General features: G+C 40.0%; 1 protein-coding gene across 1 annotated transcript in view; it reads left to right on the forward strand.

Annotated features, from left to right (window-relative positions):
• WWTR1 (WW domain containing transcription regulator 1) overlaps positions 1 to 22,664 on the forward strand; it is a 46,509-nt gene that overhangs the window by 2,483 nt on the left and 21,362 nt on the right. The gene's annotated exons all lie outside the window — the stretch shown is intronic.

Below are 22,664 nucleotides of genomic sequence, written 5' to 3' on the forward strand. Positions count from 1 at the left end.
AATAGTCAAATTCAGTTCTATTAAAGCCTTTGTTATCTGTTGAAGCTTAGAATGCAATTTGTTGTATTAAAGCATATTCTCAGTAATTATTTAACAAGTACTAGTGTGAGTTTCAATGAACAGTGAGCTAACCTTGTTGACAGGGAACCAGCTACAACTTGAAGCAGTTGCACTCCTGCATGTCAGTTCCTGCAGAAATTTTCTGGCTGTGACTGGAAGAAACATAAGTAGCCTGGGGACCACTCCACCCTGTAATTAAATACCAAACTGCACAAGTGAGGAATGGAAAACAGGCTAATGAACACACACTTGCAGCAGTGTTATCTGAAGCATTTTTCTGTGTGAGCATGTGTGGAAAAAAATGTAAGTGTGATTTATTTCTGATAAAAAGCATTTCTGTACAGACAGGCCAACTGCCTGCTGTTATGCCTATGAGTTGGGAATGTCAGTTGCATATTGATCTACTTGCTGGGCTATGGATATATATTCTCTAAAATGAATGTTTCAAGTACTACTTTACATCAGTTTGGGTTTAGGTGGTACAGCCTCATATTTTAAATGAAGACTGAGGGTTTTGTATTTTCTCAGTATGTGTAGAGAGCTTCTTGGTCAGACTCTCATAAACAGATTTGTGGAACTTTTGCCACTGTTATCTTTATCACTGTTATTTTTAAAATGTTCCAGTAAACGTTTGCCATACCAGGACATGTTTGCCACCAAGTTCTGGTCAGGGGTAAGGAGACTAATTACCTACAATATTTCATTTACTTGAAATAGTCAGACTTTTTCTTACTCGTTTCTATTGGAATAGAGCTTGATTTAGCACATGACCAGTTTTATATAACTAGGCATGTTCAGCAGGACAGCAGAACAGTAATATAAATACTATAAAAAGTAATACAAATACAATGAAAAGCTTTTTTCCTGAGCATGACAAAACAAATAGTACTAAGATAGCTGAACTGCTGAAGTGATTTTCTAATACAGTCTTTCCTTGAAAAGCATTTGTGTTAATTCTGTAGAAACTGTTGTTATTTTACATTGGTGTTGTGCTTGGTGCTATACAGCATTCATCATAGGAAAACTTTTCTATCTTGGGACTGAAGTTACACAGCTGGAAGTGGGGGAGGAGATGGGCAGTGCTTGAGGAGGTAACTGGGTTGGGTTCTGGTGAGGATGTGGGAAGCACTGGCAGCTTTGTACCAGCTGTCTGTGCTGCTGTCCCACAGGTACCACCACGGTCACACCTGGGTGTGATGGATGTCCTGCAAGGGGGGCTCAAGTGGCTTTGGCTTTCCTTGGTCTGTGCAGATGGTGCAAGGCAAGAGGCCGTGCATCCCTGCTGGCTTTGGTGTTGGGCAGTAGAGAGAGATGTTTCACAGATTCATAGAGATTTGAAGCGTTTAGTCCACACCTTAAGGGAATTTTTTTTCTCCAGTTTCCAGTGGTTATTCCTGTGGGACTCAGAGCCTGAACTGTTCCTCTTGCCAGCATCCCTTTATGAAAAATAAATTATAACATGCTAGACAGTACCAAGATGTATTACTGCCAGTGGCTTTTATCCAAAATTGTTGAGTGCACTAAAGAGTTCTTAACAGGCAGGAAAGCTGTGATACACCACTGAAGTTTATTTGTCATAAATTCAACTGTAGCTCACATTTATAACTAATTTTAGAGATACTTAGAGATTGGAATGCACACATCAAAACTAAATTTTCAAGCTGTAATTGACAGCATTAGTGATCTGTCTGATTGCTCCTCAAGTGCTGATTTAATGATGATTATGTTGGAGTTCCACTTAAAAAAATACCAAGGATCCATGAGCTACTCTTTCTTCTCTGAATTTGGCAGTAGAAACAGCTACAGAGTTTCTGATGAAGGCTGGTATTTATTCATTTTCTGGTTCAAGATGGTGTCTTTCCATGATTCTGTGTTTTTTAGAATGTAAAAATCATGTCATCAGCTGCTTAAAAGAACTTGGTGGTTAATGTGGAGCTTAATAAAATCTGAGGGCAGAAGCAGATGTGGAATAATTCAGGGACACTTCCAATTTGCTCGAGAGGATGTGATCCAGTTCCCTCTCCTACTGAGTTTTCTAAGTTAAGATACAAGCTACATTTTAGATTGGACTGTAAAGTATCAGTGAAGAAAGCTTTAAGCAAGACTGCACTGACCCTAGAAGTATTTACAAGAAGGGTTTCCTTTGAGGAAATATTTAAGAAACTTTTTGTAAAGGGCTGTCTAGAAGCTGAATTTGAATTTTGGTGTATGAATTTCTAAATTATTTAAGGAATCAGTGATAACTGTCCTGTACAAACTACTGTGTTGATGTAGAATTTGATATATTGGATTTACATACACTTTCAAGATAATAAATTAATAATGTGCACATGGAATTACTGGTTTAATGAAATTTGTCTTAACTTAGTCCTTTAGTAATAGTGTTAAACCCAAAGTCCTGGAGTATTTGTGCATTAATGGATTTTTTTACATGTTTGTGGGGTGCTGTAGCATCTAAAAGCTGGTCTGCCTGACCATCTTCACTCCATAATTAGCAAATGGCAGTGTGGAGAGCTGTCTGCTTCTGAAGGTTATGAATGTGTTCAATTTTGAACGGGCTGGACAATACAGAATCTGTAAAGTCTTTATTTCCAGGTTTTTGCTGTTCACTCCTTCAGATAATGTTGGAAGAGTCAGTGGTTGGACTTTGGCTTGTTTCCTTTTGGATGCTTTAGCTGAAGTTGAAAATTCTGTCTTTTTGATGTTGGGTCTATTACAGGACAAGAACATCTTTGTAACAGTGTTCAGTGCTCAGGGCCTTCTCTTGATTGGCAGATACAAATTGTATCAAAGCAATTAAATCCAAAGAAAATGTCACATGGGCTGAATTTCAACATACAAACTTGTGGCATTTTCCCTCTTCATTTAGGGAGAGAGAGGTCCCCAAGATGTAGGGTGGAGGTATTTGGGGTTTGTTCGTCTGTTTGTGGATCTTTTTCTTTTTCTTTGATTAACTCAAAGTCTAGACTTAAAGAACTGTTCAAGAATGGAAAATTTGAGAACAAAACACCTGCAGTTTTCTCTACCTATGACTGTTTTAAAGACAGATGTGATGGAAGCTGCATTGCAAAGACAGATAAAGACTTGCTAAGAGAATTGAGCAGAATGTATTGTATTAAAACTGGAAATTGCTTCAAGTGTCACCAGAAAATAATGCAGTATAAAGGGAGCTGTGAAAGAGGAGTTGGCTCGTGTGCCCTCATGGTTCACAGCGTGTGCATCAGCAGTCACAGCACAAGCACAGTATTAACAGAGCTGCAAGTTCAGACACAGCTATTCCTGCACTGACTTGTTTCTCTGATCATATGTCTGCTGACCCCTCACTGTTTGCATGGTCAAAATGCTCCTTTTTGTTTATTAGGTATTGATTTGTCCCTGATAAGTTTTGGATGCATTATTCTGACAGTCTTCCAGGTTTGAGAATAGCAGGATGCTTCCATGATACATTTGACTTTTTTCTTCTACCACAAGTAATAATTTTTTTCCTACCTGTGATCAATTTTCCTAGTCCATCTCCTGTTTTGTTTTTTTTTTTTAATTAAATGTTCTATGTTCCTGTTTTTCAATGATGGATTGGTGAGCAAAGGGGTAAGCATTACAAAATGAATTAATAGTCCTCGGTCAGGCAATTGGAGCTGTATTAAAGTGTCTTGTTTCCAAACCAAAAGTAGTGTTTGAACTGTGAGCCTTAAATTTTGAGTGGGCTTTTAAAGAAGTTCTCAAAACCTCTTGATGGATGTATTTTCTTAGTCCTCACTGGCACTGTGAAGCCCCTGAGTACAGCAGCATCTGAGCAGAAGGAAGTAGGAATCATTGGGAAGCTGACCTGGGCTGAAGGAAACAGCAGCGCAGTTCCTGTTGTGCTGCCGAGCGTGGCTCTTCGGAAATCACGTCATTTCTCTGTGCCTTCTTTTCTGGGCTTCATTTCAGCATCTGTTCTTGTCCATGAAAAAACTTCTGTGTATTGAAACAGGCAGTGTACAGTAATAAACCTTAAATATTGCTTCATGCAAGTTGTTTCATACAATGCAAGCTTACACCCTTTTGTGTTCCCATGGATCAGCTCAGACTTCAGTCACCAAAATATCATAGGCAGTTGCTGGTGATTCCTGATTGATTCCTGCCTGCAGTTCAAAATCCCTGAAAAGAATACAGATTGCTCTTTAAATACATTTCTGCTGCCAGCTTGTTTACAAAAGCTAGCTATAGTTTGTAGAAACTACAGCAACTCCCCAAACACTTTTGGAGATAGAACACACAGAGGAATATACAAGGAAGGCACCTTCCCCAGCTGGAGTCTGTTAGATTTTTCAGACCACATTTCCAAAGGTCTCTTCACCTGATAAAATCATCTGGCTGATGTGGGTTGTAAGTTGCCTTTTTTTCAAAAAGAATGAAAGAAAAAAACCACCAAAATGGAACTGTTGGGTATTGTTTGTTTGCTGAAGCAGCCTTTTATAATCTTAAGGTAGAAATACAAAAGTTGTTTTTAGAAGTTTCTTAAAATCCTGTATTTTCAAATGCTTCAGGAGTAGAAGTGATTGCTATTTGAGAAAGGCTTTTGATTGTCTGCTTAGTCAGACTGTTTGGACAAAAACAGCTTTTCTAATTTTGACATGTGCTCCATATGGTTTATCTGAGAGCACACAGGCAGTTCTGTCTGTCTGTGGATGCCCATCTTTGCTGCCAGTGCCCTCACCTACATTTGGTGTCTCTGGACTCAAACAAAGAGCATTTGCATCAGTAAGTCAGTGCAGCCTGTGGGCATCACCCTGCAGCTCTGTGGGGAATGTAGAGAAGGTCAGCCTTTTGGAGCTGACAAGCAGAATTTAGTGTGGGAATTCTTCACAAAAGGTTTCTTTTTTATTTTACATTTGGTTTTGATACTGCATTTCCCATTTCATATTTTATTTATTCTATTGCATATGTTTAAACAGAAATATAAGTGCTTTTGCTTCAGAGATTGGGAAGATATTTTTTGCAAATGAAACAAAATGAATGATGAAGAGAAGATGATGAAAAGAAATGCCTACTGTTACTTAAAATGTAGTTTCTAAAGGTATAAAACAGGCTGAATTGTATCTGCACATGTCAAAACTGAGGGTTTGATGTGAGTGAAGTTAATGTGAAAATTGTGGGCCACATTTTCGTTTTGAGTAAATGTGTTTTCTCTGCAACCTACAACTCTAGTTGACATGACAGCCTTGCCAGCAGGAGGGGTACAGTGATTCTTAGCATCCCTTCACACTGCAGAGGATACACCTGCTGTAATGCTTTGACAGCCATTCCTTTGATGAAGACTTTTCCAGTCACAGGATGGTATTTTCACAGGTGCTGCCATCACTGTCAGCACTGACATTACCAATAGTAGGTTATAATACTAGATAAAGCTTACTTTTTATTAGAGGCGATGGAGGGCTCTACTTCTTTATTCATGTTTTATAGTTGGCATTTTGATTTTTGTCTGTTACTGGAAGACTTCATGGAAATCGAAAATCAATGAAATTATGCTACTGCAAGACAGCAGACAATGTAAAACTTAGTAACTAGAGTAAATGAGATTTCTAGTGAGACTGTTTACAGCTTACTGAAAGCACAATGGTAAATCATTGATATGTAAAAGAAATGAAGGTTTTGTTAAAGATTCAGCAGTGACACTAGTCAGTGAAGGTATGTATGTTGTAGAACATACTTTTTCAAAGCTAGGAGGGATCCTGGTTTGAGATTTGTAACTTTATAAAAACCTTAGAAATTCTAGTCCATTAGTTGTTAATTAAAAAATAGCTCTTGATATTAACCATGCTAATGTCACCCAAATACATGAAGAAATATTATTTTAAGCAGTTATCTGCAGTGACTGGATAATTCACATTATTATTTTCTTTCTGTGGTAGTCTTTCTTTGAGGACAGAGAGAAGATCTGACTTAGATTACATAAATTCTGTGTAGTTATATATCTTGTGAATTATTTGGCAAATTTTGCCATGATGTTCCATTGCCAAACATCTGGATGAAGTGTCGTGCTGCCATGGCAGGCCCCTGTTTTGTATTGCAGCATGGAAATGATTGAGCAGTCTATGGCAACAAAAGTGGTTTCTGCTGCTGTACATTCCAGAAAGCAACTCCTGTGTTTATTCTCTGGTCAAATAATTGCCAAAGTTTAGGCATTGGAATGATTCTGGTGTTCAAGCTGTAGGTTTATGGTCAAACACTGCTCAAAACACTCTTTAAATTTTAAGGTTTCCAAATGGTCTTTTTTTAGCAATTATGACAGATCTTTCTTGTAACAAAGGGTTGGAGAATGAAGGGTCAAAGAGAAGCACAAGTTTGCAGATAAAACAAACTGGGATGCAGTTAAGACACAGGAGCACTGTCAGTTTCCATTTTGAGCTACGTTTCCTGCAGATACAGACATGTGTTTGCATTTATTTGAGTCTTTTTGAGGTACTGCCTGGTTTGCTTTACTAAAAGCATGCATTCTACTGAGGATATTGTCTCATGAACATTTCCTTTTTCTGTCAGGATGGCTTCTACTAGAACAATATTTTCAGTGGTCTTTTTTTATCTTAGAGAAACAAATGTCTGATTCATTTTTCTAAAAAACCAGGAAGCTGTGAAGTAGACAGACTGGAAAAGAAATGCATAGTGTTACTTAAATTGTAATTTCTAAGGGTATAAAGCAAACTGGTAGTGACTTTTTGTTTGATTCTAAGGGGATATTACAGTTTTACTGTTTTTCTCCTATTATCTGAACTTCATGTGAAGAACAACTTAAGATGATCTTCTTAAAAAACACCCCAAAACTCAAAAAGCACCTACTCATGTGAAAACTTCAGATGAAAGCAGCTTTAGCACAGCAGCGTGTGTTTTGAAAGCCTCTGCACCTTTGTGAGTGATGTTTTCTGTGCCCATGTTCAGTATTGCTGCTCTGGCTCTGACACAGATTTTGACCACAACTAAGTACTTTCCAAAGCAAGAGAAAAGACCAAATGGGGAGACAGAAGTTAGCAATTCTTTCTGGCATGTATCAGGTGAAGACTTTTTAAAAATGGAATGACAAGATTAATGGATAAAATGTTCCAATTAATTTTAATAGATTGAAAAGTCCTGCATATTCATAATCAGGTTACAAAGTATGGCTCTTTTTTTTTTTTTTTTTTCAATAGAAATGATTGAACCTCAGGGCAGATTATTCTCAGATTTGCATGCAGATCTGTTATTACGACTTTCTTGGGTGCTGAAAATATCCATGGACATTTTGCACCTGTAAAAAGCAGAATGACTACATGTTGAAAGGGATGTGGAGCATTAAACTTCCCACAGCACAGTGATCACTGCAGTGGGATTCTGGTTCTAAGTACATGCAATCCCAGGTGATAACTCAGTGGCGAGGTGTTGATGCTGTGCTGTATTGCTGGTGCTAGTCTTGACCTTGCTGTGAATAATCTGGTCCTCCATCCAGTACCTTTGTTACTCTTCTTTTCTCCCTGGGGGTTCTTTACTGTTGCAGTAAATATAAAAATTATAAATTATTGAAAAAATTATTCCCTTAGCAAAGGCATTGTGAAAACTTAAAGGTTAGTCCTTCCTGTTTTAATACCCATGACAGAGGGATGCATCCTGAGGAAAAGTCAAGCTAAAAGACTTCTGTTATTCTTGCACTTTTGTTCAGTGACAGATAGGAGGTGAACTTCCTCAGAACTGTAATGAAATAGCTCTGTTGAAAATATGTGAAGTTCAGTTTTGGCTTCTGCAGATAAGTAAAATACTGTGTGGAAAGATAATCTTGACTGTATTTATAAAGCACCTGTGAAGTGCAGAACCATCAGCAATGCCTCTGTCATAATTGGTGTTTTTTTCTTGATGACTGTACTAGGAACAGCAGAGAAGAAAAGTCTGAACTAAAATTCCTCTTGGGGCCATATGGAAAGAACATGTCACTACAATAATTCTGCCTGATACAGACCTGAATTTTTCCTCACTGTGTTGCGCAGGTCCCTGTTGTGGGTTGTGTTTTAGGTGCTGGCAGAGGGAAATGTTTTCTAGTCACTCAGTTTGCAGCAGTTGTATCAAAAGGAAAAGCTGCAAAGGTGTTTCACCACAGGGTCTTAGAGACAAAGCTATGTCAGTTTGTAAAATTTTATTTATATGTGACATTTTATATAAACCACATGTTTTTAAGAAATTTATTTAATGTTAGCTCCTGAGAGTTTGCAGTTTGCAATTGAATTATTTCTTTGAGACATTTGAATAACTATTCCTTTGATAGTGTAATTCCAGATGGCATATGCAAGAGTCTTGACCTGCCAGGTCATCTCTGCTAGGCCTAAATACATCTTGCAGAGATTTAATTGTACTTTCACTTCATGCTTATTATTTAAAGTAATCTAAATCAAGAGGATGATGACTTTAAGCATAGGTGAGGCATACACAGTTGTTCTTCAGTTCACAGCTGGTTAGGCCTTTCTTTTCTGTATGAGGTCAAACCTCAGATATCTGGGTTAACTGTGCCATGAAAAGGGGCTGCAAATTTAAATCCAGGGCTGGTAAATGGCATACCTCCCGCTGCTTAATTTGGTCCAGTTTTTAGTTCCCTGTGCAACCTTTATTTTGACCCCTTTGTTTTGACAGGACTTAGTGTAAGCACTGACAGACAGAAACTTCCATGAAAATAACAGGTAAACAATATCTTAGGTATTGGAAAATACCGTGGCATTGGAAATAAATAAAACCAAAGCAGGTATAGTGGTTGAACCCAGTGGATGAGTAAGATGAGAGCAGGTTTTAAGGGAAATGTAGAAGGTAATTTCTGCCCTTCTCTTTGGGGTCTCTTGGCCTCGGGGTTCCTGAGGCTCCTCAGGGAGCTGCTGCCCGGCCTGCTCTCCATTCCTGCTCTCCATTCCTGCTCTCCATTCCTGCTCTCCATTCCTGCTCTCCATTCCTGCTCTCCATTCCTGCTCTCCATTCCTGCTCTCCATTCCTGCTCTCCATTCCTGCTCTCCATTCCTGCTCCTGCTGCACCGTGGAGAGTGGGGCTGGAACCTCCTGCTCCTGCTCTCCTGCTCTCCTGCTCCTGCTCCTGCTCCTGCTCTCCTGCTCCTGCTCCTGCTCCTGCTCCTGCTCTCCTGCTCCTGCTCCTGCTCCTGCTCCTGCTCTCCTGCTCCTGCTCCTGCTCCTGCTCTCCTGCTCCTGCTCCTGCTCCTGCTCCTGCTCTCCTGCTCCTGCTCCTGCTCCTGCTCCTGCTCCTGCTCTCCTGCTCCTGCTCCTGCTCTCCTGCTCCTGCTCCTGCTCCTGTTCCTGCTCCTGCTCTCCTGCTCCTGCTCTCCTGCTCCTGCTCTCCTGCTCCTGCTCCTGCTCCTGCTCCTGCTCCTGCTCCTGCTCCTGCTCTCCTGCTCCTGCTCCTGCTCCTGCTCCTGCTCCTGCTCCTGCTCCTGCTCTCCTGCTCCTGCTCCTGCTCTCCTGCTCCTGCTCCTGCTCCTGCTCTCCTGCTCCTGCTCCTGCTCCTGCTCTCCTGCTCCTGTTCCTGCTCCTGTTCCTGCTCCTCCTGCTCCTGCTCCTGCTCCTCCTGCTCCTGCTCTCCTGCTCCTGCTCCTGCTCCTGCTCCTGCTCTCCTGCTCCTGCTCCTGCTCCTGCTCTCCTGCTCCTGCTCCTGCTCCTGTTCCTGCTCCTGCTCTCCTGCTCCTGCTCCTGCTCTCCTGCTCCTGCTCTCCTGCTCCTGCTCTCCTGCTCCTGCTCCTGCTCCTGCTCCTGCTCCTGCTCCTGCTCCTGCTCTCCTGCTCCTGCTCCTGCTCCTGCTCCTGCTCCTGCTCTCCTGCTCCTGCTCCTGCTCTCCTGCTCCTGCTCCTGCTCTCCTGCTCCTGCTCCTGCTCCTGTTCCTGCTGCACCGTGCAGAGCAGGGCTGGAACCTCCTGCTCCTGCTCTGGCCTGGCCCTGGCAGCGAGACAGGGGAGCAGCACCGAGCTGTTCTCTGTGCGAGCTCTGTCACAGCAGTGCCAGCACCTCTGACTTCAGCTGTGCTGGAGTTGTGCCTTTAGGGGCATCTGATGTGTAGCTTCAGTCCCAGTTCAGTTTAGCTAAGAAAAAAGACTCTGATTTTCTTTTGGCTAATGTAGACTGAATTGAAAACAAAAATAGAGGATGATTGCTCTTAGTACTCAGGTAATAATCTAATTACTTTCATTAATGTGAATTATGAAACTGTCAACATAGAGTTAAATTTTACAAGCTAAATTTTTTAATAGGACTGCTTTATTACTCTCTGCTGAACTCAGTATACCAATAAAACATCACAGAATCTTATTAAGATGAGAGAATACCTTGCAGGTCATATCTTAATTTACATTTTTACAAAGCTTCTTTTCCCTCCTAGTGTTTTGTTTTTTTTTCTGGTCAGAGGTTCATTTTCACTTCATTTTCACTGTTTGACTTCGGATGTTATGAAGTCTTTCCCCTCTTTCGAAAAACCATAAAGGATTTTAAGACTTTGAATAATAATAAAATATACTCCAGAAAAATACTTATGATGTGAAATTGTAAAGGAGGGCAGACGTACTGGATTTGTGCAGCTTGGAGAGGAGGGGGCTGGGGGTGACCTCAGATGGCTGTGAGTTCTTCACGGGGGGAGCAGAGGGAGGTGCTGGGTGCTTCTCCCCATCCCCTGGGGATGGACACGAGGGGCTGGCAGAAAGCTGTGCTGGGGAAGCTCAAACTGGACATCAGGCTAAAGCTCTTCACTGAGAGGATGATCAAACACTAGAACAAGCTCCCCAGGGAAGTGGTTCCAAGCCCCTTGTTGGTCAAAAAGTGTTTGGATGTCTCTCAGATACTGGTTTAACTTTTAGGTTGCCCTGAGTGGAGTCAGGAGTTGGACTGGATAATCCTCATGGGTCCCTTCCAGCTCAGGATATTATGTTTTTGTTAAATAATTCTGCATTTCTTTAATAAGAAGTCCAGTTGAACTACAGGGAGACTGTTTTTCAGATAAGAAACTGGTCTGAAATATTTAATTCCTACTACATTTTAAAAAAGAGATTTTAGGCACCAGATTTTAAATGGTGTATTAGGAAGTTTTACAGCTTAATTAGGACACTGCCTTTTAAACTGTATTTTTCAGTCAGTGTCAGCATTTTTTGTAGCTGTGATATAACATTTTAGTATTAAAAAAAGACACCTTTTCTGAGAGTAGCTGCCATTTTTCTCCAGCCTCTCCATACACACACACATATCCCACACTGCTCCCCAGTCAAAATTGTATGTTAGCCAGGTTAAATGTCTAGGCTAAACTTTGCCTGATCAGTCACTCTCTTGCATTCCTCAATAAATAGATTTAGGGGCTGCATCTGACTTGCTAATAATATGTGTAATATGTGTAATTTGTGCTGCCTCCATTTCATGGCATTATTCCTTTTGAACACAGCACAGTGTATTCCTGTGACTTCTGCCCATCTTCTCATACCAGGAATCCTCAGACACGTGTTCCTTGCACCCCATTAGAAATCAGTAAGATGCACCTACATTGCTAAACATCTGATACTTTTATACATTATTCTGAGCTCAAGGGATGTCTTCCTTGTCCACATTTGTACTTAAAAATATCTCTTTTCAAATAGACTGTGTTTGATTGGAATATTACTGCAGTGTCAGAAGTGACAGAAATTCCTTATGTTCAGCTAAATCTTACTTGAAATTCTGGTCTCATTTTTAAATTCTCATGTGCAGAAAGCACCAGAGCAGAACTGTCACCCTTCCTAAACTCAGGTCAACTGTCAGCTTTGAGACATCGTTTCTTTATTTTGGAAATGTTTTGTTTGAGGAAAGACCTGGTCTTTTAACCAGCTCCTGCTTTTCATCTGTTTTTCATGGCAAATGATCACATTTCCCAACCATCTGCAAACACTGACTGTCTGGCAGGATTTCCTGGATACACATTAGTTTTGAGATTGTAAAAGGTCAACTTTCTGAACTCTGGCAATTAGTGTGGTTATTTGTCCTGCCTTTTCTTCCATGGGAACTGATCAACTCAGATGGAAGGTAGAAATAGTGTCCAAGAAAAATTCATCTGCTAGCTAATCACCTCCACCATGAATCATAAAGAAAAAAATAATCCAAGTAGGACATTTCCTGACCCTTGTGTACTAAAACTTTGTGAACAGCTGGAACCAATATGTTTGGAGTCAGAGTTTTGTAAGAAGCTTCTGAAAAAGTTACTCATAACCTGATCCCATTTTTGTCTATTAAAGTGAGGCACTGAGGCCCTCGCAGCACATAACTAAAAGTTGAAGTTGTGTGAACACAGGGCAGTGGATAACTAGTGCTGACTGTGAAAAGAACCATTTCTTTTAGACCTTATTTTTATATTCTCAGCTGACCTTCAAAATTAAAAGTAAGAGGGTAATAAAAACAGGTAAACCAACAGATGTTTATAGGGATTTGACCAATTTTAATTTGTTTCTTGTGACTTCACTGGAAGAATTTATGGTATTTTTCTCATGCATATGCCATATAAGAGATTGAAGCCATGGAAATTTTTCCATGTTGTGAGGGAACCCTCTAAATGGGTCGTAGGGAATAGTGGAGAAGATGCTGGTGTTGATAATCAAGACAGGGTTTTGTCATTATTTGCATAGAATCCATCAGACATTTCTTCAGGCCCTGAAATTGAGTGGTGTGTTTGAATATCAGAAGTCCTAATGGATTTCTTAATCTTATAGGGAAGAGGAGAGAGCCATGCTTCACATCCCTTTAGCTCCAGCAGTTGAGTTTGGTTGATTACTTTCCTTTTCCTCACCTTCTGAGGACTTAAAAAGAGGGCAACATTCTGTTCTACCTTTTGTCTGTTTAAGAATTATGTATCTCCTGAATTGTCTGTTTTCCTCACTGTATTCTCAGTAGTGATTAAATGGTCCAAATGGAGGAAGTAAGATAAGTCCAGATGTATTCAAGGTCATGGTTATCTCAGCATTCATTTAAGTGAAGCAGATTTTCTCCTCTTGAACTTATTTTACAGAGGAAATGCCAAAGGCATCCTGATAGATGCTTTCTCTGCTTGTGGTGTCTGGAGCCTTTCTTCTGCTGTGTGAATGAGATCTGAAAGTTTTGGGTTTGCAGGGTTGGGGCTGGAGGGGAAGACAAGCAGCTTTGTTGATTGTTTTTGGGTAGGTGTGGATTTTCACCCCCTCTGGTGTCTGCAGGAATGTCACCAGTGCCACTGACTGGCAGGTGGGTCAGTGGAGATGCTGTGTGCAAGGTCTCTGAGACCCTGCAGAAATGCTTGGGCAGTACAACTCCATCAGGTAACCATGTGTTCGTGTCCTTATTTACATACTGCATTGATAAAAGAAATTTGTAGTGTTTATTTAACTTTAAGCACATAGGTTTGAAACAGTGGTTCTTACAATTCTGTGATTAGTCTGCACCATACAAGACTTGAAAGGATAGAAAGGACCAAAACCCAGAATTCGTGGTTGGATAAAAATAGAAGTGTGGCGCATTGAATCATGGGCAAGTGAATAAAACTTCATTGTTTACAGGTACCAGTCACAAAGTTGTTCCTGATGATATTTCAATAACAAATGATTTTCTAAAATACTGAGGGATTTGAGTGGCTTTATGTTTTAAATAATTCTATATACCTCATAACCACTATTGAGGTAGATAAATATAGACTCAAAGTAATTTTGGGTCTAAACATATCTAAATAATTATTTCTGTGATATATTGAATGAAATTTGTTACCTAAACATTATTTTTAGTTGGATATGTTGTAACTAAATCATAGGAGAAAATGCTTTTGCATTTGCTCTTTGGCAGACTAAAGTCTTATTTACAAGATGTAAATCTTGGTCTGAAGAGTTGGGGATTTGGGCCATGGAGGGAAAGAAAAAATAAATTTTAGTATCTAGTTTGGCTCTGCGTGTCTGTTGTGTTGTAGCTACTGGCATGCATATTAAAATATAAATATTGCTGTCTGTGAAGTTCAGAGAACAGAAGTTATTTTGGCCTTTTTGGAGCTTCATGAATATACTGACCTGAAAGCTGAGGTTGTGAGAATGATCTCTGACTGTGAGCTGCAGTACCAGGAACTGCTTTGCACAAATGTGTGTATTTTGAGCCAGGTTCAGTTTCTAGTGGATTGTCTGTTTGGGAAAGCTATTCCTCAAACCCATCTGTGTTGCTGTCTGGAAATCCTGACCAAGCAGTTCAAAAGTTTGTCATAAGAAAAAGTTAGAAAAACTGCTCTGTATTTGTGGAAAGAAATTCTAGAGACTGTGATAAAATATTTTGTTGTCTTTTCAGGAAATGCTGTTCTCTGTATGATTTCAAAATCAGAAGGTAGGCAGGATTGCAGATGGGCCTACTTAGGGAGTAGAAAATAGTTTTATTTCTGCAACAAAAACCTTTTACAGAAGTGTACTTGAATATATTGCAGTGATCTGACAGCTCTTGACAAGTTCGTTTTCAAATTACAAAGCAAAAACAGTGCATAATTGTTAGTTAAATAGCAAAATAGAGTCTTACTGATCTTATGATAATTCAACCCTCTAAATTATCTGATTAAAAAAGCACCAGTAGTAGAAAAAAATCCAGGGTTTTTTTGTTGTTTTTTTTTGTTTGTTTTTTGTTTTTTGTTTGGTTTGGATTTTTTTGTTAATGAACATGCCAAAATGCACAATGCCCTGGAAACGTTAATGGTGATTTTCTGACAGACTCAGAAGGACACCCATGAAATAAAAATTTAGATTACAGAAGAGAATTCTGGGAGTAAATTCTGTGGAATCGTACATTTCTCTGCCTCCAGGCAGCTAACATATAGTGTTAGGTATTTTTTCCTAGAGCTTCAAAAGTATTTTGTGTACTGTTTTGCTCTGGGTTGTTTTTCTGTCCTGCCACCTGTTCTTGCCTGGGCAGGATTTTCAGTGTGTCTGTATAAGGGGACTCTACGTAGCTGAAGGGGGAGTTCTTGTTTATGTATTAATTTCTATTAGAATGCAGAATATGTTAAAGTAATAACACCTTGTCTAGGAATGCCACCTTGGCAGTCAAAGATGGTTTATTAGGTTGGGCCACTTCTCCCATTCTTGTTACAAGACAGCACCAATTTATATTTTATGTATGCAAACACTGATTGTTCATCATTGTGGTCCCTTTTGACATGGCTTTTATACTGGTGAAGTGAGACATTCACTCACAAGAGCTGGTGATAGCCCTCTAGCTCAGGTAGAGGAGAGATAGTTACCTTTCATTCTATAACCTGTTCAACAATTTCAGAATCTACAGGCATCTGAAAATGCCATGTATTTCTCACAAAAGAATGCTTTGTCTTCAAATTGCTACATTTTCCCCTGAATCTAATAAATATGGTTTTAATAAAATCATTAATATCTCTTTAAATATGAGTGCTACAGGCACTCATCAAGTAAACAAATGCATTAATGCTATTATATATTCTATACACTAAAAAACCCTAAGAATATTCTCAATAATAGCTTCATTCAGTACCTTTTTTCTCTTTCTCTCAAGAACTGGGATTTCATCCAAATTCTGAAAGTTGTCAATAGAACTCAAAGGGTGTTTTGTATCCATTTGTATAACTAGTTTAATGTTTTTTAAGGCCTCCATGTACACCAACAATGGAATCAGTCAGTTACAGTGGAGCTTAGCAGGACATTCTCAAAGTTCTCTTCACAGCAAATTATGCTGAAACTAATTCCAGAAAAGAGCAACTCTCTTCACTGAAGGAGTTACTTAGCATAGCATAATAACTATTCAAATACAGATGTAATGTTTCAGCTTCAAGATCAGAGATGATGATGAACATGCAGCAGGAGAACAAAGTCCATGGTTCAGTCAGTTTAATAATTACATTGTGGCTCCTCGTTAAAGCTTCATGTAATTTTCATGAAACATTATTGGTGTCTGAAAAAGCAAGTGCCATGATTAGCTGAAACTTGTGAGCTGGAGTACTGCAGAGCATCACTTCAGCTCCCACAGCAAGTGGCTTAATATTAGACTGTTATTAATTTCTGCACTCTAAAGGGAAGTGATTGAGAAATACTGGATTTTATATTTGTGTGCTTTTAGTGATGTAAGGAATGATATATTCTCATTCTCTCTAACTGTTTAACAGCAGAAATTGAATTGGGAACATGCAGCTCTAAGCTCTTCCACCTAATAGCTATTTTAGTTCCACATGTATATCCTGGATGTGTACTTTTGCAAAATATTATTAACATTTTGGCTTTGAATAAGGCAGAATTTGTGCATTCCTTATTAACAGTGAGTAATGTTGTCATATAATTAAATTGCTGTGGCAGCAGATGTGTCTGAGCCCCTGGTTGTTTTGAGGTGTCCGTGGGGGCACCTCGAGTGCTTTGCAAGAGCTGTGGACACACAGTGGCTGCACCAGGTTACTCTGAAGTGCCAGCAAGTGCTTTGGAAGTGCCTGAAGAATAGACAAAATTCTTCCTTTTCAGAGAGGGAAGTTCTTAATACTAAAACCTTAGTACAGCATGTGTCTTTTGATGTCTGATTTTGGTATAAAATGAAAATACTGCTGTAGGTTTTTGTCAATCTCTCCCATTTTTCCTTCCTCTGCCAGAACTGACTGTGAAATAGGCTGACACTGTCCCAGCCATTTCCCAGCCGATGCTGTCCTGGCTGCTGAGAGCAGTGGCCTGGCCCTGTCCTCCTCTTTTCAAATCTTCTCCATTTTCTTCACATGGGGCTCAGGCAGATCAATCTGTTAATCTAGCTGAAACACTCAGCAAGGTTTGTTTCTGCAAGTTCACCAAGCTGACCGAGGTGTCCATCTGTATCCTCTGTGCCCACAGGCTGGGCAAGAGCCACCAGCTTGTGCATCCTAACGGGATCTGCCAGGCTTCAGCTGGGACCTTAAACTACCTCATGCATCATTTGTGATTTAGAATGCAGAAAAATAACTTGGTTTTATTTGTAACAGCCCAAGTGCCCTTTGGTCTGCCCCAGACATTAGGAAATATCAAGAAACCTCAACATGTTGAGGCAGATGTGCTAAATAGCAGGAAATACACTGTAGCTATCTGATTTTCCTGGTCTCAAAGTATTGTCCCATGAAATGAGCATCTTACCCATTTGTCAAGTTGCATCTTCAAAAGGTAGCTTACAGGAAAGCCCTAGTCCTTTATCTTCTTTTCATATGTTTTTGTGCTTGCTGAAAAAAAAGGTATATTTCTATCTCTATGTAATTGCTTGAAAGGGTGCATGTATATGAAAGTAAGAACCCCCTCCAAGCCATACTAACACCCTCCTCCATGCCTCCCTGTGATTCATAATGTGCACACAGGGGTAGCTGAAGTCACTGGAAGCTGTGTTTTGAACACAAAAGTATGTACTTTGTAGATTCAGGGGCTAGATGTTTCACTGGATCCTGCTAAATATGCTGTGCCCCTGATCTGTAGAATGGGGATAGCCTTGAAAAACCGAATGGAGATGTCTGAAGTTTCACTATGATGATTTTCTCATCGTCTTGTAAAGACAGTTTATTACACTTGCCACTAGAACAGAGTTTGAAAATTTTGCAGTAGGTATGGGATGAAGCTGCATGTTAGTTAAAGAAAATACTTCTTAGCACATCAGAAACAGAGCCTTTGAATAGTGAAATGTACTTAGTGAGCAAGACAGGTACTCTCTGAAAAAAGAATGTGATTAGATAATTAAAACTGTGATATCACAATGCTTGACTGCAGGGAATGAAGAGAAGCTAACACTGAGTTAGCTGTGTTTATTGTGTTAAACTTTCCACATCCCTTTTTTTGGGGGGTAATGTGAATATAAACTGAAAAAAAAGTCTGAGACATCTGCCAACATAATGACATTGATGCTTTGTCTGCACAGTCTGGCATGTAAACTGTTGATGCCAATCAAGAATTTTCTCCAAACATTTTCTATGTGGGTTCATGCCAGCACGAAGCTCATTGTTTTTAGCAGGATGTGATTCAGATCATAATATAATTCAGTCCCATTTCCACTTAAGTTTGAATTTAACAGAGCTGTAAGCAAGTGACAAGCCATAAAAATTGGGCTGTCCCTCTGAAATTGCAGGATTTTCAAGCACTTGTAAGAGAAGTGACTGTCTCTTACATGTTTGAAGGTACCTCCTACATCATGAGGACTGCTGCAGTCTGCTTAAAGAGTTACAGTTATCAAATGTACAGGTAAATGCATGACATTAGGATGTGGTGCTGTACTTTCTGTAAAGTCTTTTCATGTTGTGATGAGAGCAGAACTTGGCTCTTGAAATTTTCCAGGCTATAGTGAGAGAAGGGGAAAAGCAGCATGGCAAAGGAAAACATCCAACTGCATCTATGGACAGGACACTGTATTCTCATCCACTTGTTGGACCACATCCTGCCTTTCCCAGCAAGAAGCATTCACAATTTCTCTTTCAATATCCAGAAAAACACACAGCATATGTACAGTTTTTTTAATAAGAGGTAATCTAAAATGTTTCTCACCTGCGGTTTTCTAGTGAACAATGAATTCCTTCTGCTTTTGGATTAGAGGGATGGCAGTAGCAGCAGTGCATCCCCAGGTGTGCAGAGCCAGCAGGTGCTGGCACAAGGTGACCTTGGTGGGACAGGCACGGGGCAGTGACAGCTTGTGTTCGGTCTGGGGACAGTTGCTGCTTGTTGTGGCAGCTCTAGCAGTGCTCCCACCAGCTCCAGCAGCTGCCATTAGCTGCTGTGAAGTACTGCCTAATTATAGCATTTTCTTCATCCCCTTCATCCCCCTCAGAGATTCCTGGCCCTACCCTTGGCCAAACTCACCACCTAAAGGCAAGGCACTCATGGAGGTGTGACAGTGGCACTGCTGCTGCTTCCATCCTTAGGGAGGTGATGTGTCCGTGCTGAGCAGTGGGTTTAGAGGTCTCTAAATGTCCCAGCAAATGTAACTACTGCTGGTAAGCATTTAGCCCAGTTTGATAGTGTAGTGTCATATATACACATAAATTCCATTCATTTCTGTGAGAATTGGACATGTGCACATAGGGTAATTGTTTCTAAAGATAAAAATCATTCCTGTTCATATCTCACGTTTTCCTCACCTGTGACTGTAAGACATAAAGATCACATAAAGAAGAATACTAGAACTAAGGTTTTTAAGAAGCAGATAATACTAGACTTTTACAGATGCCCAATATTCTGTGAGTTTGTACACAGCCTTTTGCTGCTGCATCCCGCATGCTGGTGGCAGCTGGAATAGTGTGGGGCTCTGGCTGCAGTTTTACCAGAAATTACACTGCAGTACCCTGAGCAAGCTCATACAATAGACTCAAATATTGTGTCCCTGAGGTAATTTTCTTAAATTTAAAAGACTTCCCCTCTGTATAAAGGCCTATCTGCCACATCACACAGTGTCAGAGCAGTTTGAACGGCCTCTGACTTCCAATGCACTTTCTTTCTGTGCTGTTTTTGTTTACAGGGAGCAGAGGGACGCAGAGAAGGTTGGGCAATGCTTTGGCTCTGCTCCAGGAGATGTAAACAGATTTCCCAATGTTTGGCTTTGGTGGTGCAGCCGGAAGGGATGGCTGGAGATGCTCCAAGGCAGTGTGAGTGTGGCTCCCTTGGAGGGGTGTGGTGAGTCGCCAGCTTCCCACTCAGCAGCAGCTTCGCTTTGATGTGGCTCAGTCACAAAATCCACACTCAGTCCCTAAGCTCAAACCCTGATAAAGCACCCCGAAAAAGCTCAGCACTGTAGTCAAACTCCACGTTTGTGTTATTTCAGGTAATAGTGCACTTACAGAATAATCGGTTTGTCTTTCTCAGTTCCCCTATGACCTTTTTAGGTGAGTTGCTTTGAATTTCCTAATACCAGAAAAAAAAAAATGGTCTGAAAATAGAACCCAGTGAGACACATCAGCTGTTGGAGTCAATACAAGCAGAAGGAGAATTGGTGTCCCTCATGCTGCTGCATGCTGATTTAAACTCACTGAGATGTCTTGGCATAGCTGCAGTGGAAGTCAGGGATTTGGGCCTTGCAGTTACAAAAAGCGGCAGCACAAATTCAGAGGAGCACTGACATTTCAAAGTGGGAGGCTGACACCCATTGCTGTTGGATACCATGTATAAGTGTGGGTTCAAATGCAGCACACCAGTATGAGCTGCTAGGAAAAGGGCTTTTATTCTCTGAACTTTGCAGCTTTTATGGGGTCTTACGCTGCAGGGTTAACATGATTGGTAACGGGAACACCACCTCTTGTCCCGTTGGTGGGACAAGAGAAAAACATGCTATCTGCAGTTTTGCAGAACTGTTTCAAGAAAGTAAAATGGTTTACAAATATTGTCCATGAGCAAGAGATCTCCCAAGAAACTTTCCCTTGGGAACAGATCAGCCACTGACGGGCTGTAATTCTCTCAGGCTCAGGGAAAATCAGGTCCACAGGCACCCAAACAAGAGGCATTTAAGAAAAGCCTAAGGTTCAACAGGTGGAACAGAATCCTGAAGTCTGAGTAAAATACTCAGCTTTTCAGATCTGAGCTTTGGTTTAATTTTTCTTTAATGAGGGTCCACTGTTGGGATACAATTTGCACCTTGCTGCATTGGAGAGTTGCAGGACTTTTATGGTTAGGAATGCCATGATCTGAGCAGATTGGAGAAGCAGTTACGGTAGCATGTTCTCTGTCCTATATGTCAGATTCTTGTGTATCTAATTTGAGTGATAAATATTTATCTTTCCCTGATTTTGTTGGAACGTGTAAAGTTCTTGTTTGCATGTGGAGACCCCCATCAGTCTCACCCGTGATGCAGAAACAGAAGCTAAAATGGACATATGTGCTTTCCTGTTCTGCTTGTTTATGAATGAAGACCTTGTTGAGAAATGGCCTGCTCTGACACCAGGATTTATAACAATCAGAGATGTAAAAATTGCCTATGAAAACTTGGAAGTGAGAATTTTAGTATGGATTTTGGGGCTGCTTTGTCATTTGCTTGAATATGCCTCAAATAAGAATCATATAAAAGTTATAAAAACAAGTCATAGAAGTTCCTTACTTATCTACAGTTCTGTTTAATATTATAGATGAGGCAAGATATTGTTAAGGTTTGAGGTTCTTTGACTTCATGCACCGTGCTCTTGAAATGTAATAGTAAAGAGAAGAAAGGCTAAAATGTAATAAAGATTTTCAATGAGGGGAAAATAAAGTGTTTTAATCCTAGAGAGAAGCAATGGTGAGTGGTTTCATTGTGAATAATAACAAACAAATATTCTAGAAGCTGTGAAGAAAGGAAGTGACTCAGCAGTTTGAGGCTGAGTAACATTCACGTAAAAGTGTGATCTTCCATTTGAGAATTGTACATTAAATGCAAAATATTAGAAGAAGAAAATGGCTACAGACAACATAAAGATTTTTCTGTTCTTTAAAAAATGGCCTAGGTTCTTTTCCTTTTTCTCTTCTTGTAATTCACACTATTTTTGGTAATACCTGAGATGTACATCACAATAGATACTGAAACTTGGTTGTGAAATTGGTCTGCTGATCAGCTGGGTGTGGAGTGGTGACAGCAGTGGTGGCCATGCCACGAGGGTCTGCAGAAGCAATGGCAAGTGTAAGATGGGGCTCAGTAAAGACTTTAGACTGTTCTTTTATGAGAATATAATTTTATGAAAATTGTGCAAAATTTTGGATCAAAGTGGTTTTCCAGACACAGAATGTTTAAATTTTTATACCTCTTGACATGTTCTTCTTAAAGATTTACCTCTTTGTAACAAAAAACCAGTAGAGGTGAACCCGCTCAAGTATAGACAGTATCATGGTTAGTTGGTTGGGCTTGGAGCCAGGCAATCCCTTGATAGATACCAGACTATTGATTGCTATAAGATACTTCCTTTTTCTTTTCTTGTTTCAAATAGAATTACATGCTCATCCTTAAAATGCTTGTCCTATTAAGTTTCTTACAAAACAGATGCATTTCAGTGTGAACTTTCAGATTCAACAGAACCATAGTTCTTTCACCACTGAATTCTGTGGCCAAAAATATTTTACAGTGATCATTGTTATAGTTACCTCCCTGTAAAATTTATGTGGATATGTGCATGACTCCACTGTTTTCAGGGTCATACATGTATATATGGGTCTATACACAGGGTAATATATGTATATGCATACTGACATGGTAGGTATGTTGTTAACTATATTGCAATAAAAACTCTTACTACCTTTACAGAGAAATTGGTGATTACACATGAGTCATGAGGCTGTAATCTGCCTGGTTTGGTAGTGGGAATATATGCTGGTATTCTTGGAGATACACGGAAAGGCTCATTTTCACAGTGTGGAAAGCAACAAGGCAGTTGGATTTGGCAGGACAAACACTTGACTTTTCAACGCTCAGCAAAACGACTATTGCTGAGTGAGGAATGGCCATATATTGAATATGTAGAAAAAGACTGGTAGGAGAACAGTAAACAACTTTTGGACAATTAAATAATCTGAACATGAGTGTGTATTACAGATTTTCAGTATGACAACAGAATTTACCAATTGTTCAAGTGAAAGTAATTATTCAACAGTAGAGCAAAAGAAGTTAGAACAGCAGGGGCAGAAGATCAGAAGAAAAACAACCAGATG

The sequence above is a fragment of the Pseudopodoces humilis genome, chromosome 11 (genome assembly GCF_049639895.1).
Source record: "Pseudopodoces humilis isolate 2021_Gansu_Grassland_sample_001 chromosome 11, ASM4963989v1, whole genome shotgun sequence".
Taxonomy (NCBI): domain Eukaryota; kingdom Metazoa; phylum Chordata; class Aves; order Passeriformes; family Paridae; genus Pseudopodoces; species Pseudopodoces humilis.